Raw genomic sequence first — 14893 nt, 5'->3', positions numbered from 1 at the left:
TGAAAAAAAAAAAGAATGCCCCTTAGGGACCTTTCTTTGGATACCAAGATTTCTGACATCTTATCCTCGTATTTTAAAATTATCAAATCGAATCTCAATTAAGAACCAATTCAAATTCATATAATAAAAGAATAAGGAAACACTACCTCACCCCTATTGATAACCATTTTGGCCACTACCGTCAAAACAAACCCTAACCCTAGTTTGAGGATAGAACTATGGTATGGTTTCTCTAAACCCAGTATCGGCAGGCCCAGTTACTCTCTTGCCCGAACTTATGCGAAGTAAAAATTTATCGAATTCGATCAGCACTATAAAAAAAACCTAAGTATTTTATTGATCAGGCGGCACCCAGATTTGAACTGGGGATAAAGGATTTGCAGTCCCCTGCCTTACCGCTTGGCCATGCCGCCAAAAAATCCGATCAAAAATCTAGAAAACAGCAAGTATTCATCCACGTTTTCTTACGAAAAGCCCCTTTTATTTTGAATATAATTCTACTTACTTTTTTCCAATCTTTTTCAAAAAATCTATTCCTGCTTTTTTTGATCCAGTTTCTATTATTCTCCTCGATAGATTCTATCTTAAAACATACATTGTTAACACAATAAAACTTCCCATTTCTTTCTATTGAGATGAAAAAGAAGAAAAAGTGGATTTCTATTCACAGGCTGCAAAATTCAGAATAAATTGGAACCGTTAACTAGAATTCTCTTTTTTTTATTGCAGTAGTGAACTACTCTTAAATCGGTATTATCTCCCCCCCCTTCAATGGCATAATAAAATATTATGGCTTTATGCTTAATCCGTGTATAGGTAAACTTTAGGTCCGAACAGCATTATTATCCAAAGATCCCCTTTATGTACATATCTCTATGGGGAATCATGCTTTAATTTTTCAAAGTATTAAATTAAATATCTTGAATAAAAAAAGGAAATTTGCTCTGATATAGAGTATAACCTGACTATCTTGGCGTACCCAAGTGAAATTACGATAAAAGAAAAGCATGGATATGGGGAGAGGTGGATAACTAGATTGGCATGTACTTAAAAAAGGGACTTACTTTATTTTAGAATTCCACAATGAAATACTGAATTTTCTAGCAATTATACTACTCCGATCCGAAATAAAAAAGAACCCTCAAATTATTTTGAGAAATTAAAGTAAGCACGCTATTCTAAATCGAAGTAAAGTCAAACTTTCTAGTATATTATATTACGGCTTTATTACATTCATAGAAAGGAGATAAAATGAGAAATCTTTGCCATCCAATCTGATTAGAATATCATAACATAAAGTATAAGTGGCAGAATTTTTTTTGTAGGAATGTTTTATCAATTCATTTTCATTTCATTTGTACCCCTGGCAAACTCGAACTTTCGTCCAAATGGTCTCTATTCATATGTATGAAATACATATATGAAATACGTATGTGGAGTTCCCTAGAATTTCATGTGATTCAGTAAACAGAATATAGATTCCATGATTGCTAGATCGATCCATAGGGATTGATGAAGAGTGAGCTGATAATGGAATTTTTCTTTGATAAACAGGAAACTTAAGATTAAGATGCTCCGGAATGGAAACGAGGGAATGTCCACAATACCCGGATTTAGTCAGATCCAATTCGAGGGATTTTGTAGGTTCATTAATCAAGCCTTGGCAGAAGAACTTGACAAGTTTCCAACAATTAAAGATCCAGATCACGAAATTGCATTTCAATTATTTGCGAAAGGATATCAACTGCTAGAACCCTCGATAAAAGAAAGAGATGCTGTGTATGAATCACTCACCTATTCTTCCGAATTATATGTATCTGCGAGATTAATTTTTGGTTTCGATGTGCAAAAGCAAACCATTTCTATCGGAAACATTCCTATAATGAATTCCTTAGGAACCTTTATTATAAATGGAATATACCGAATTGTGATCAATCAAATATTGCTAAGTCCTGGTATTTACTACCGCTCGGAATTAGATCATAAGGGAATTTCTATCTACACTGGCACTATAATATCAGATTGGGGGGGGAGATCGGAATTAGCAATTGATAAAAAAGAAAGGATATGGGCTCGCGTGAGTAGAAAACAAAAGATATCTATTCTAGTTCTATCATCAGCTATGGGTTCGAATCTAAGAGAAATTCTGGATAATGTTTCCTACCCTGAAATTTTCTTGTCTTTCCCGAATGCTAAAGAGAAGAAGAGGATTGAGTCAAAAGAAAAAGCTATTTTGGAGTTTTATCAACAATTTGCTTGTGTAGGTGGGGACCTGGTATTTTCGGAGTCCTTATGCGAGGAATTACAAAAGAAATTTTTTCAACAAAAATGTGAATTAGGAAGGATTGGTCGACGAAATATGAATCGGAGACTTAATCTTGATATTCCTCAGAACAATACATTCTTGTTACCACGAGATGTATTGGCCGCTACGGATCATTTGATTGGAATGAAATTTGGAACGGGTATACTTGACGATGACGATATGAATCACTTGAAAAATAAACGTATTCGTTCGGTTGCGGATCTGTTACAAGATCAATTCGGATTGGCTCTTGGTCGTTTACAACATGCAGTTCAAAAAACTATTCGTAGAGTATTCATACGTCAATCGAAACCGACTCCCCAAACTTTGGTAACTCCAACTTCAACTTCAATTTTATTAATAACTACTTATGAGACCTTTTTTGGCACATACCCGTTATCTCAAGTTTTTGATCAAACGAATCCATTGACACAAACTGTTCATGGGCGAAAAGTGAGTTGTTTAGGTCCTGGAGGGTTGACGGGGAGAACCGCAAGTTTTCGGAGCCGAGATATTCATCCGAGTCACTATGGGCGTATTTGTCCAATTGACACGTCTGAAGGAATCAATGTTGGACTTACTGGATCCTTAACAATTCATGCGAGAATTGATCACTTGTGGGGATCCATAGAGAGTCCGTTTTATGAAATATCTGCTGAGAAAGCAAAAGAAAAAAAAGAGAGACAGGTGGTTTATCTATCACCAAATAGAGATGAATATTATATGATAGCAGCAGGAAATTCTTTGTCCTTGAATCAAGGTATTCAGGAAGAACAGGTTGTTCCGGCTAGATACCGTCAAGAATTCTTGACTATTGCATGGGAACAGATTCATGTTAGAAGTATTTTTCCTTTCCAATATTTTTCTATTGGGGGTTCTCTCATTCCTTTTATTGAGCACAATGATGCGAATCGGGCTTTAATGAGTTCTAATATGCAGCGCCAAGCAGTTCCGCTTTCTCGGTCCGAGAAATGCATTGTTGGAACTGGATTGGAACGCCAAACAGCTCTAGATTCGAGGGTTTCCATTATAGCCGAACGCGAGGGAAAGATCATTTCTACTGATAGTCATAAGATACTTTTATCAAGTAGTGGGAAGACTATAAGTATTCCTTTAGTTAACCACCGTCGCTCTAACAAAAATACTTGTATGCACCAAAAACCCCGGGTTCCACGGGGTAAATCCATTAAAAAAGGACAAATTTTAGCAGAAGGAGCTGCTACAATTGGGGGCGAACTTGCTTTAGGAAAAAACGTATTAGTAGCTTATATGCCATGGGAAGGTTACAATTTTGAAGACGCAGTACTAATTAGCGAACGTTTGGTATATGAAGATATTTATACCTCTTTTCACATCCGGAAATATGAAATTCAGACGGATACGACAAGCCAGGGCTCCGCTGAAAAAATCACTAAAGAAATACCACATCTAGAAGAACATTTACTCCGCAATTTGGACAGAAATGGAGTTGTTAGGTTGGGATCCTGGGTAGAAACTGGTGATATTTTAGTAGGTAAATTAACGCCTCAGATAGCGAGCGAATCATCTTATATCGCGGAAGCTGGATTATTACGGGCCATATTTGGCCTTGAGGTTTCCACTTCAAAAGAAACTTCTCTGAAATTACCTATAGGTGGAAGAGGGCGCGTTATCGATGTGAAATGGATCCAAAGGGACCCGCTCGACATAATGGTTCGTGTATATATTTTACAGAAACGTGAAATCAAAGTTGGGGATAAAGTAGCCGGAAGACATGGGAATAAAGGGATCATTTCCAAAATTTTGCCTAGGCAAGATATGCCCTATTTGCAAGATGGAACACCCGTTGATATGGTCTTCAATCCCTTAGGAGTACCCTCCCGAATGAATGTGGGACAAATATTTGAAAGCTCGCTCGGATTAGCGGGGGATCTGCTAAAGAAACATTATAGAATAGCACCCTTTGATGAGAGATATGAGCAAGAGGCTTCAAGAAAACTTGTGTTTTCAGAATTATATGAAGCCAGTAAAGAAACAAAAAATCCATGGGTATTTGAACCCGAGTACCCGGGAAAAAGCAGAATATTTGATGGAAGAACAGGCGACCCCTTTGAGCAACCTGTTCTAATAGGGAAGTCCTATATCTTAAAATTAATTCATCAAGTTGATGAGAAAATTCATGGGCGTTCTACTGGGCCCTACTCACTTGTTACACAACAACCGGTTAGAGGAAGAGCCAAGCAAGGGGGACAACGAGTAGGAGAAATGGAAGTTTGGGCTTTAGAAGGATTTGGTGTTGCTCATATTTTACAAGAGATACTTACTTATAAATCTGACCATCTTATAGCTCGCCAAGAAATACTTAATGCTACGATCTGGGGAAAAAGAATACCTAATCATGAGGATCCTCCAGAATCTTTTCGAGTGCTCGTTCGAGAACTACGATCTTTGGCTCTAGAACTGAATCATTTCCTTGTATCTGAAAAGAACTTCCAGGTTAATAGGGAGGAAGTTTGATCGGAATAAATATAAATTCTTTTCTTATTTCTATTTTATGATTGACCAATATAAACATCAACAACTTCAAATTGGACTCGTTTCCCCTCAACAAATAAAGGCTTGGGCTAACAAAAACCTACCTAATGGAGAAGTCGTTGGCGAAGTCACAAGGCCCTCTACTTTTCATTATAAAACCGATAAACCAGAAAAAGATGGATTGTTTTGCGAAAGAATCTTTGGACCCATAAAAAGCGGGATTTGCGCTTGTGGCAATTCTCGAGCGAGCGGAGCTGAAAACGAAGACGAAAGATTTTGCCAAAAATGCGGGGTCGAATTTGTGGATTCTCGGATACGAAGATATCAAATGGGATACATCAAACTCGCATGTCCCGTGACTCATGTGTGGTATTTGAAAGGTCTTCCTAGTTATATCGCGAATCTTTTAGATAAACCTCTTAAGAAGTTGGAGGGCCTAGTATACGGCGATTTCTCTTTTGCTAGGCCCAGCACTAAAAAACCCACTTTTTTACGATTACGAGGTTTATTCGAAGAGGAAATTGCATCCTGTAACCACAGCATTTCTCCCTTTTTTTCTACCCCAGGCTTTGCAACATTTCGAAATCGGGAAATTGCGACAGGAGCAGGTGCTATTAGAGAACAATTAGCAGATTTGGATTTGCGAATTATTATAGAGAATTCTTTGGTCGAATGGAAGGAATTAGAAGACGAGGGGTATAGTGGAGATGAGTGGGAAGATAGAAAAAGACGAATAAGAAAAGTTTTTTTGATTAGACGCATGCAATTGGCGAAACATTTTATTCAAACAAATGTAGAACCAGAATGGATGGTTTTGTGCTTATTACCGGTTCTTCCTCCCGAATTGAGACCTATTGTTTATAGGTCTGGAGATAAAGTAGTGACTTCAGACATTAATGAACTTTATAAGAGAGTTATCCGTCGGAACAACAATCTTGCCTATCTATTAAAAAGAAGTGAATTAGCGCCAGCAGATTTAGTAATGTGCCAGGAAAAATTGGTACAAGAAGCCGTGGATACACTTCTTGATAGTGGGTCCCGCGGGCAACCGACGAGGGATGGTCACAATAAAGTATACAAATCACTTTCAGATGTAATTGAAGGTAAAGAGGGAAGGTTTCGCGAGACTCTGCTTGGGAAACGGGTCGATTACTCGGGGCGTTCTGTCATTGTTGTGGGTCCTTCGCTTTCATTACATCAATGTGGATTACCTCTAGAGATAGCAATAAAGCTTTTTCAGCTATTTGTAATTCGCGATTTAATCACGAAACGCGCCACTTCTAATGTAAGGATTGCTAAAAGGAAAATTTGGGAAAAAGAACCCATTGTATGGGAAATACTTCAAGAAGTTATGCGGGGACATCCTGTACTGTTAAATAGAGCACCTACCCTGCATAGATTAGGCATACAGGCCTTTCAACCCACTTTAGTAGAGGGGCGTACTATTTCTTTACACCCATTAGTGTGTAAGGGTTTCAATGCGGACTTTGATGGAGATCAAATGGCTGTTCATCTACCTTTATCCTTGGAAGCTCAGGCAGAAGCCCGTTTACTTATGTTTTCTCATATGAATCTCTTATCTCCCGCTATTGGGGATCCTATTTGCGTACCAACCCAAGACATGCTTATCGGGCTTTATGTATTAACGATTGGAAAGCGTCGAGGTATTTGTGCAAATAGATATAATAGTTGCAGAAACTACCCAAATCTAAAAGTAAATTACAATAATAATAATAATTTTAAATATAGGAAAGATAAAGAACCCCATTTTTCTAGTTCTTATGATGCACTGGGAGCTTATAGACAAAAACTAATCAGTTTAGATAGTCCCTTGTGGCTACGATGGAACCTGGATCAACGCGTCATTGGGTCAAGAGAAGTTCCGATTGAAGTTCAATATGAATCTTTGGGGACTTATCATGAGATTTATGCCCACTATCTAATAATGGGAAATAGAAAAAAAGAAATTCGTTCGATATACATTCGAACCACTCTTGGTCATATTTCTTTTTATAGAGAAATAGAGGAAGCCATACAAGGATTTAGTCAGGCCTATTCATACACTACCTAAACAAGAAAGTTAGATTCGGCGATGCCCCTCCCCTTTCGGGGGGCATTCCGATTTCCCTAGTATCATCATTATTTGCCACGCGAATCCAGATTGAGATTGAGGCAATTAAGTTAATTAAATTTTCGAATCACTGACTCAGGCCCATTGTCGAATCCTACTCAGCAATTGTCGAATCCTACTCAGCCGAAAAGGGGGTACTTATGTATGGCGGAACGGGCCAATCTGGTCTTTCATAATAAAGAGATAGACGGAACTGGTATGAAACGACTTATTAGCAGATTAATAGATCATTTTGGAATGGGATATACATCCCATATACTGGATCAACTAAAGACTCTGGGCTTCCATCAAGCCACTACTACATCGATTTCGTTAGGAATCGAGGATCTTTTAACAATACCCTCTAAGGGATGGTTAGTCCAAGACGCGGAACAACAGAGTTTTCTTTTGGAGAAACACTATTATTATGGGGCTGTACACGCGGTAGAAAAATTACGCCAATCTGTTGAGATATGGTATGCGACAAGTGAATATTTGAAACAAGAAATGAATTCAAATTTTCGGATAACGGATCCTTCTAATCCAGTCTATCTAATGTCTTTTTCAGGAGCCAGAGGAAATGCATCTCAAGTACACCAATTAGTAGGTATGAGAGGATTAATGTCGGACCCTCAAGGACAAATGATTGATTTACCTATTCAAAGCAATTTACGCGAGGGACTTTCTTTGACAGAATATATAATTTCCTGCTATGGAGCCCGCAAAGGGGTTGTAGATACTGCTGTGCGAACAGCAGATGCTGGATATCTTACACGTAGACTTGTTGAAGTAGTTCAACATATTATTGTGCGTAGAAGAGATTGTGGTACTATCCGAGGTATTTCTGTAAGTCCTCAAAATGGGATGACGGAAAAACTTTTTGTCCAAACACTAATTGGTCGTGTATTAGCAGACGATATATATATCGGTTCACGATGCATTGCCGCGCGAAATCAAGATATTGGAATTGGATTAGTCAATCGATTCATAACTGCCTTTCGAGCACAACCATTTCGAGCACAACCAATATATATTAGAACCCCCTTTACTTGCCGAAGCACTTCTTGGATCTGTCAATTATGCTATGGCCGGAGTCCTACTCATAGTGATCTGGTCGAATTGGGAGAAGCCGTAGGTATTATTGCAGGTCAATCAATTGGGGAGCCAGGGACTCAACTAACATTAAGAACTTTTCATACTGGCGGAGTATTCACAGGGGGTACTGCCGACCTTGTACGATCCCCTTCGAATGGAAAAATAAAATTCAATGAGAATTTGGTTCACCCCACACGTACCCGTCATGGGCAGCCTGCTTTTCTATGTTATATAGACTTGCATGTAACTATTCAGAGTCAAGATATTCTATATAGTGTGAATATTCCCTCAAAAAGCTTGATTCTAGTGCAAAATGATCAATATGTAAAATCCGAACAAGTAATTGCGGAGATTCGTGCCGGAACGTCCACTTTACATTTTAAAGAAAGGGTACAAAAGCATATTTATTCTGAATCAGACGGCGAAATGCACTGGAGTACTGATGTTTACCATGCGCCCGAATATCAATATGGTAATCTTCGCCGATTACCAAAAACAAGCCATTTATGGATATTGTCAGTAAGTATGTGCAGATCCAGTATAGCGTCTTTTTCACTCCACAAGGATCAAGATCAAATGAATACTTATGGTAAAAAAGATAGGGAAATTCTTGATTATTCAACGTCGGATCGAATCATGTCCAATGGCCATTGGAATTTTATCTATCCTTCTATTTTTCAAGATAATTCAGATTTGTTGGCGAAAAAGCGAAGAAATAGGTTCGTCATTCCATTACAATATCATCAAGAACAAGAGAAAGAACTAATATCCTGTTTTGGGATTTCGATTGAAATCCCCCTTATGGGTGTTTTACGTAGAAATACTATTTTTGCTTATTTTGACGATCCCCGATACAGAAAAGATAAAAAGGGTTCAGGAATTGTTAAATTTAGATATAGGACCCTAGAAGAAGAATATAGGACTCGAGCGGAAGACTCAGAAGAGGAATATGAGACCCTAGAAGACGAATACAGGACCCGAGAGGACGAATATGAATATGAAACCCTAGAAGAATCTAAATATGGAATCCTAGAAGACGAATACGAATATGAAACCCTAGAAGACGAATATGGGAGCCCAGAAAACGAATATGGGAACCCAGAGAACGAATATAGGACTTTAGAGAAAGACTCAGAAGAGGAATATGGGAGCCCAGAGAGCAAATATAGGACCCAAGAGGACGAATATGGAACTCTAGAGGAAGACTCAGAAGACGAATATGGCAGCCCCGGGGAAAGCGCAGAGGAAAAATATGGTACTTTAGAGGAAGACTCAGAAGAAGATTCAGAGGACGAATACGAGAGCCCAGAGGAAGATTCCATCTTAAAAAAAGAGGGTTTGATTGAGCATCGAGGAACAAAAGAATTTAGTCTAAAATACCAAAAAGAAGTAGATCGGTTTTTTTTCATTCTTCAAGAACTTCATATCTTGCCGAGATCTTCATCCCTAAAGATACTTGACAATAGTATTATTGGAGTGAATACACAACTCACAAAAAATACAAGAAGTCGACTAGGCGGACTGGTCCGAGTGAAGAGAAAAAAAAGCCATACGGAACTCAAAATATTTTCCGGAGATATTCATTTTCCTGAAGAGGCGGATAAGATATTAGGTGGCTGTTTGATACCGCCAGAAAGACAAAAAAAAGATTCTAAGGAATCAAAAAAAAGGAAAAATTGGGTCTATGTTCAACGGAAAAAAATTCTCAAGAGCAAGGAAAAGTATTTTGTTTCCGTTCGCCCTACAGTGGCATATGAAATGGACGAAGGAAGAAATTTAGCAACACTTTTCCCGCAGGATCTCTTGCAAGAAGAAAATAATCTCCAAATTCGACTTGTCAATTTTATTTCTCATGAAAATAGCAAGTTAACTCAAAGAATTTATCACACAAATAGTCAATTTGTTAGAACTTGCTTAGTAGTGAATTGGGAACAAGAAGAAAAAGAAAAGGCTGGTGCTTCCCTTGTTGAGGTAAGAGCAAATGATCTTATTCGCGATTTCCTAAGAATTGAGTTAGTCAAGTCCACTATTTCGTATACACGAAAAAGGTATGGTAGGACAAGTGCAGGACCGATTCCCCATAATAGGTTAGATCGCGCCAATATCAATTCTTTTTATTCCAAGGCGAAGATTGAATCACTTAGCCAACATCCAGAAGCTATTGGCACTTTGTTGAATCGAAATAAAGAATACCACTCTTTGATGATTTTGTCGGCATCCAACTGTTCTCGAATTGGTTTATTCAAGAATTCAAAACATCCCAATGCGATAAAAGAATGGAATCCTAGAATTCCTATTCGAGAAATTTTTGGGCCCTTAGGCGCTATTGTAGCTAGTATATCGCATTTTTCTTCATCTTACTATTTACTAACGCATAATAAAATCCTGTTAAAAAAATATTTGTTCGTTGACAATTTAAAACAAACCTTCCAAGTACTTCAAGAACTTAAATACTCTTTAATAGATGAAAATAAAAGGATTTCTAATTTCGATAGTAACATAATGTTGGATCCATTCCTTTTGAATTGTCACTTTGTCCATCATGATTCTTGGGAAGAGACATTGGCAATAATTCACCTTGGACAATTTATTTGTGAAAATGTATGTCTATTTAAATCGCACATAAAAAAATCCGGTCAAATTTTCATTGTAAATATGAATTCCTTTGTTATAAGAGCAGCTAAACCTTATTTGGCCACTACAGGAGCAACTGTTAATGGTCATTATGGAGAAATCCTTTACAAGGGAGATAGGTTAGTTACGTTTATATATGAAAAATCGAGATCTAGTGACATAACGCAAGGTCTTCCAAAAGTGGAACAAATCTTTGAAGCGCGTTCAATTGATTCATTATCCCCGAATCTCGAAAGGAGAATTGAGGATTGGAATGAGCGTATACCAAGAATTCTTGGGGTCCCTTGGGGATTCTTGATTGGAGCTGAGCTAACCATAGCCCAAAGTCGTATCTCTTTGGTTAATAAAATCCAAAAGGTTTATCGATCCCAAGGGGTACAGATCCATAATAGACATATAGAGATTATTATACGCCAAGTAACATCAAAAGTGCGGGTTTCCGAAGATGGAATGTCTAATGTTTTTTCGCCTGGGGAATTAATCGGACTATTGCGAGCGGAACGAGCAGGACGAGCTTTGGATGAATCGATCTATTATCGGGCAATCTTATTGGGAATAACAAGGGCTTCCCTGAATACCCAAAGTTTCATATCTGAAGCAAGTTTTCAAGAAACTGCTCGAGTTTTAGCAAAAGCTGCCCTACGAGGTCGCATTGATTGGTTGAAAGGCTTGAAAGAAAACGTAGTTCTGGGGGGGATTATACCTGTTGGTACCGGATTCCAAAAATTTGTGCATCGTTCCCCACAAGACAAGAACCTTTATTTCGAAATAAAAAAAAAAAATCTATTCGCGTCGGAAATGAGAGATTTTTTGTTTCTCCATACAGAATTAGTTTCTTCAGATTCTGACGTAACAAACAATTTTTATGAGACATAAGAACCCCCATAAAAATATTTTTTACTTTACTAGACTTTTGAACTTAGAACACTAACAGGTCAAATTTTAGATTTTTAAGATTTTTATTTTAATAAGTAAAACAAGTCAGTTAATTCATTAAGGTGGTTATGTTTATACCATGTATCAATGGCCAACTCTTATCTTAGTACAAGGTTCTCTCGGAACAATTATTATTTATTTCAAGCTATTTCGGATCTTTCTTAATCTTCAAAAAGAACTAAATTCCGTAATGGAATGGTAGGATTAAAAAAAAGGAAGTGTGGAAAAAATGACAAGAAGATATTGGAACATTAATTTGAAAGAGATGATAGAAGCAGGAGTTCATTTTGGTCATGGTATTAAGAAATGGAATCCTAAAATGGCCCCTTACATTTCGGCAAAGCGTAAAGGTACTCATATTATAAATCTCGCTAGAACGGCTCGTTTTTTATCAGAAGCTTGTGATTTAGTTTTTGATGCAGCAAGTCAGGGAAAAAGTTTCTTAATTGTTGGTACCAAAAAAAGAGCAACAGATTTAGTAGCATCAGCTGCAATAAGGGCTCGTTGTCATTATGTTAATAAAAAGTGGTTCAGTGGTATGTTAACGAATTGGTCGATTACGAAAACTAGACTTTCTCAATTTAGAGACTTAAGAGCAGAAGAAAAAATGGGAAAATTCCACCATCTCCCAAAAAGAGATGTGGCAATCTTGAAGAGAAAATTATCTACTTTGCAAAGGTATCTCGGCGGGATCAAATATATGACGAGATTGCCAGACATTGTGATCGTCCTTGATCAGCAAAAAGAGTATATAGCTCTTCGGGAATGTGCCATTTTGGGGATTCCTACTATTTCTTTAGTCGATACAAATTGTGACCCGGATCTCGCGAATATATCGATTCCAGCCAACGATGACACTATGACTTCAATTCGATTGATTCTTAACAAATTAGTATTTTCAATTTGTGAGGGCCGTTCTCTCTATATAAGAAATCGTTGATTAAGAATATATAGTGAATTCTTGGGCAACTGCGTAAATTTATGGAATCACTTACTTTACTATATCTTTTTTTTTGCATAGAATTTTTTTTGCATAGAAAAAAGAAGGGGAATATTGATATATATTAGAGGGTATTGATATATATTATGATCTGATGTGCTTTCTTGGTATCCTAAATATAAGATTAATACTTCAAGTTGCTGAGTTGAGAAAGAGATGGTTGAATCAAAAGAATTCCTTTTTTGAAGTTCAATTTTTATCAGAGGACAATATGAATATTATACCTTGTTCCATTAAAACACTCAAGGGGTTATACGATATATCGGGTGTAGAAGTAGGCCAACACTTCTATTGGCAAATAGGAGGTTTCCAAATTCATGCCCAAGTACTCATCACTTCTTGGGTCGTAATTACTATCTTGCTAGGTTCAGTTGTCATAGCTGTTCGGAATCCACAAACCATCCCGACCGACGGTCAGAATTTTTTTGAATATGTCCTTGAGTTTATTCGAGACTTGAGCAAAACTCAGATTGGAGAAGAATATGGTCCCTGGGTTCCCTTTATTGGAACTATGTTCCTTTTTATTTTTGTTTCGAATTGGTCGGGTGCTCTTTTACCTTGGAAAATTATAGAGTTACCCCATGGGGAATTAGCAGCGCCCACGAATGATATAAATACTACTGTTGCTTTAGCTTTACTCACGTCAGCGGCATATTTTTATGCTGGTCTTAGCAAAAAAGGATTGAGCTATTTCGAGAAATATATTAAACCAACTCCAATCCTTTTACCAATTAACATCCTAGAAGATTTCACAAAACCATTATCGCTTAGCTTTCGACTTTTCGGGAATATATTGGCGGATGAATTAGTCGTTGTTGTTCTTGTTTCTTTAGTCCCCTTAGTAATCCCTATACCGGTCATGTTTCTTGGATTATTTACAAGCGGTATTCAAGCTCTTATTTTTGCAACATTAGCCGCAGCCTATATAGGTGAATCCATGGAGGGTCATCATTGAATTGACTCTTTTTGGAAATAGTATTTTTTTTTTTTGCAGCTTAGCTCAATTCATGCATGGTTCCAGATAATCTGCTTGGTTGCAAAAAAATAGTTAGAAATGCGTATGAATATATAGCCTAGAGTTGTAGGAGAGAGAATAGAATAGACTATATTATGGAATTTTCAAAGTATATATGCATTAAGGAGGGTGGAGTCAGGCTAGATCTATACTATAATATCCTTAATGTCTATAAGTGGAGTCCTCTTTTATGCAGGTTTCCACTTTAAGCAATGATTTTAGAATCCGATTCAATAGAAAATGAGAAAATATGCAAACAAAATAGAAGAAACAAATGTATATATATAGGATATTATATTATATATTCCTAGGTTAGATTCATTATCTAATCCGATATATGGATATGGAATTCCCTTCTATGTAGTTCGGACAATTCACATTATCATTTCAATTTGATTTCAATTTGTACTTTTTAGTTACTTTACTTCTCCCCAATAGAGCTTAGAAGTAAGAATTTATTGGTTGATTGTATCCTTAACCATTTCTTTTTTTTGACACGAGGAACTACTCACCATGAATCCACTAATTGCTGCTGCTTCTGTTATTGCTGCTGGATTGGCCGTAGGGCTTGCTTCTATTGGACCTGGAGTTGGTCAAGGTACTGCTGCAGGACAAGCTGTAGAAGGTATTGCGAGACAGCCAGAAGCAGAAGGTAAAATACGAGGTACTTTATTGCTTAGTCTAGCTTTTATGGAAGCTTTAACAATTTATGGACTAGTTGTGGCACTAGCGCTTTTATTTGCGAACCCTTTTGTTTAATCTTAAAAAAAAAATTCTTTCGATTTCGATTAGATACTTTTTTCTTTTTTTAGTAAATTGGTATTTGCTTCCACAATTCCAATTATATCAATACTTTATTTAATTTACTCCTATTTATTACTCCTGGAATTATCTATTTATCGGGACAGATAATACCCCATTCTAGGAAGGGCTGAGTTGAGTATTATTAATTTAGAAGATATGCTCACCTTCTTATTTCCCGTCCCTTAGTTTAGGAAAGTGGAAAGTTTTTTCCTTTTATTTTAGGAATTTTGGGAACAGAACATTTCAACAAAGGAAGTCTTTCACCGGTCAAACAAGACGTAAGACTTAATCTAAAAGAAATTACTAGATTGAATCTATTTGCATTAAAAAAACCGATCAAAAAAGGGCGAGCGAAGTAAGTGATCGAAAAACTTTGTTCTTTGTTCGTCCTATCTATAAGAGGAGAGCATATGAAAAATGTAACCCATTCTTTCGTTTTTTTAGCTCACTGGCCATCCGCTGGCAGTTTCGGGCTTAATA

The sequence above is a fragment of the Triticum urartu genome, unplaced genomic scaffold, assembly GCF_056163025.1.
Source record: "Triticum urartu cultivar PI428250 unplaced genomic scaffold, HENAU_Tu73 scaffold1, whole genome shotgun sequence".
In the NCBI taxonomy this organism is placed as follows: domain Eukaryota; kingdom Viridiplantae; phylum Streptophyta; class Magnoliopsida; order Poales; family Poaceae; genus Triticum; species Triticum urartu.
The sequence above is the reverse complement of the archived record's forward strand: the minus strand, read 5'-3'. Positions refer to the sequence as shown.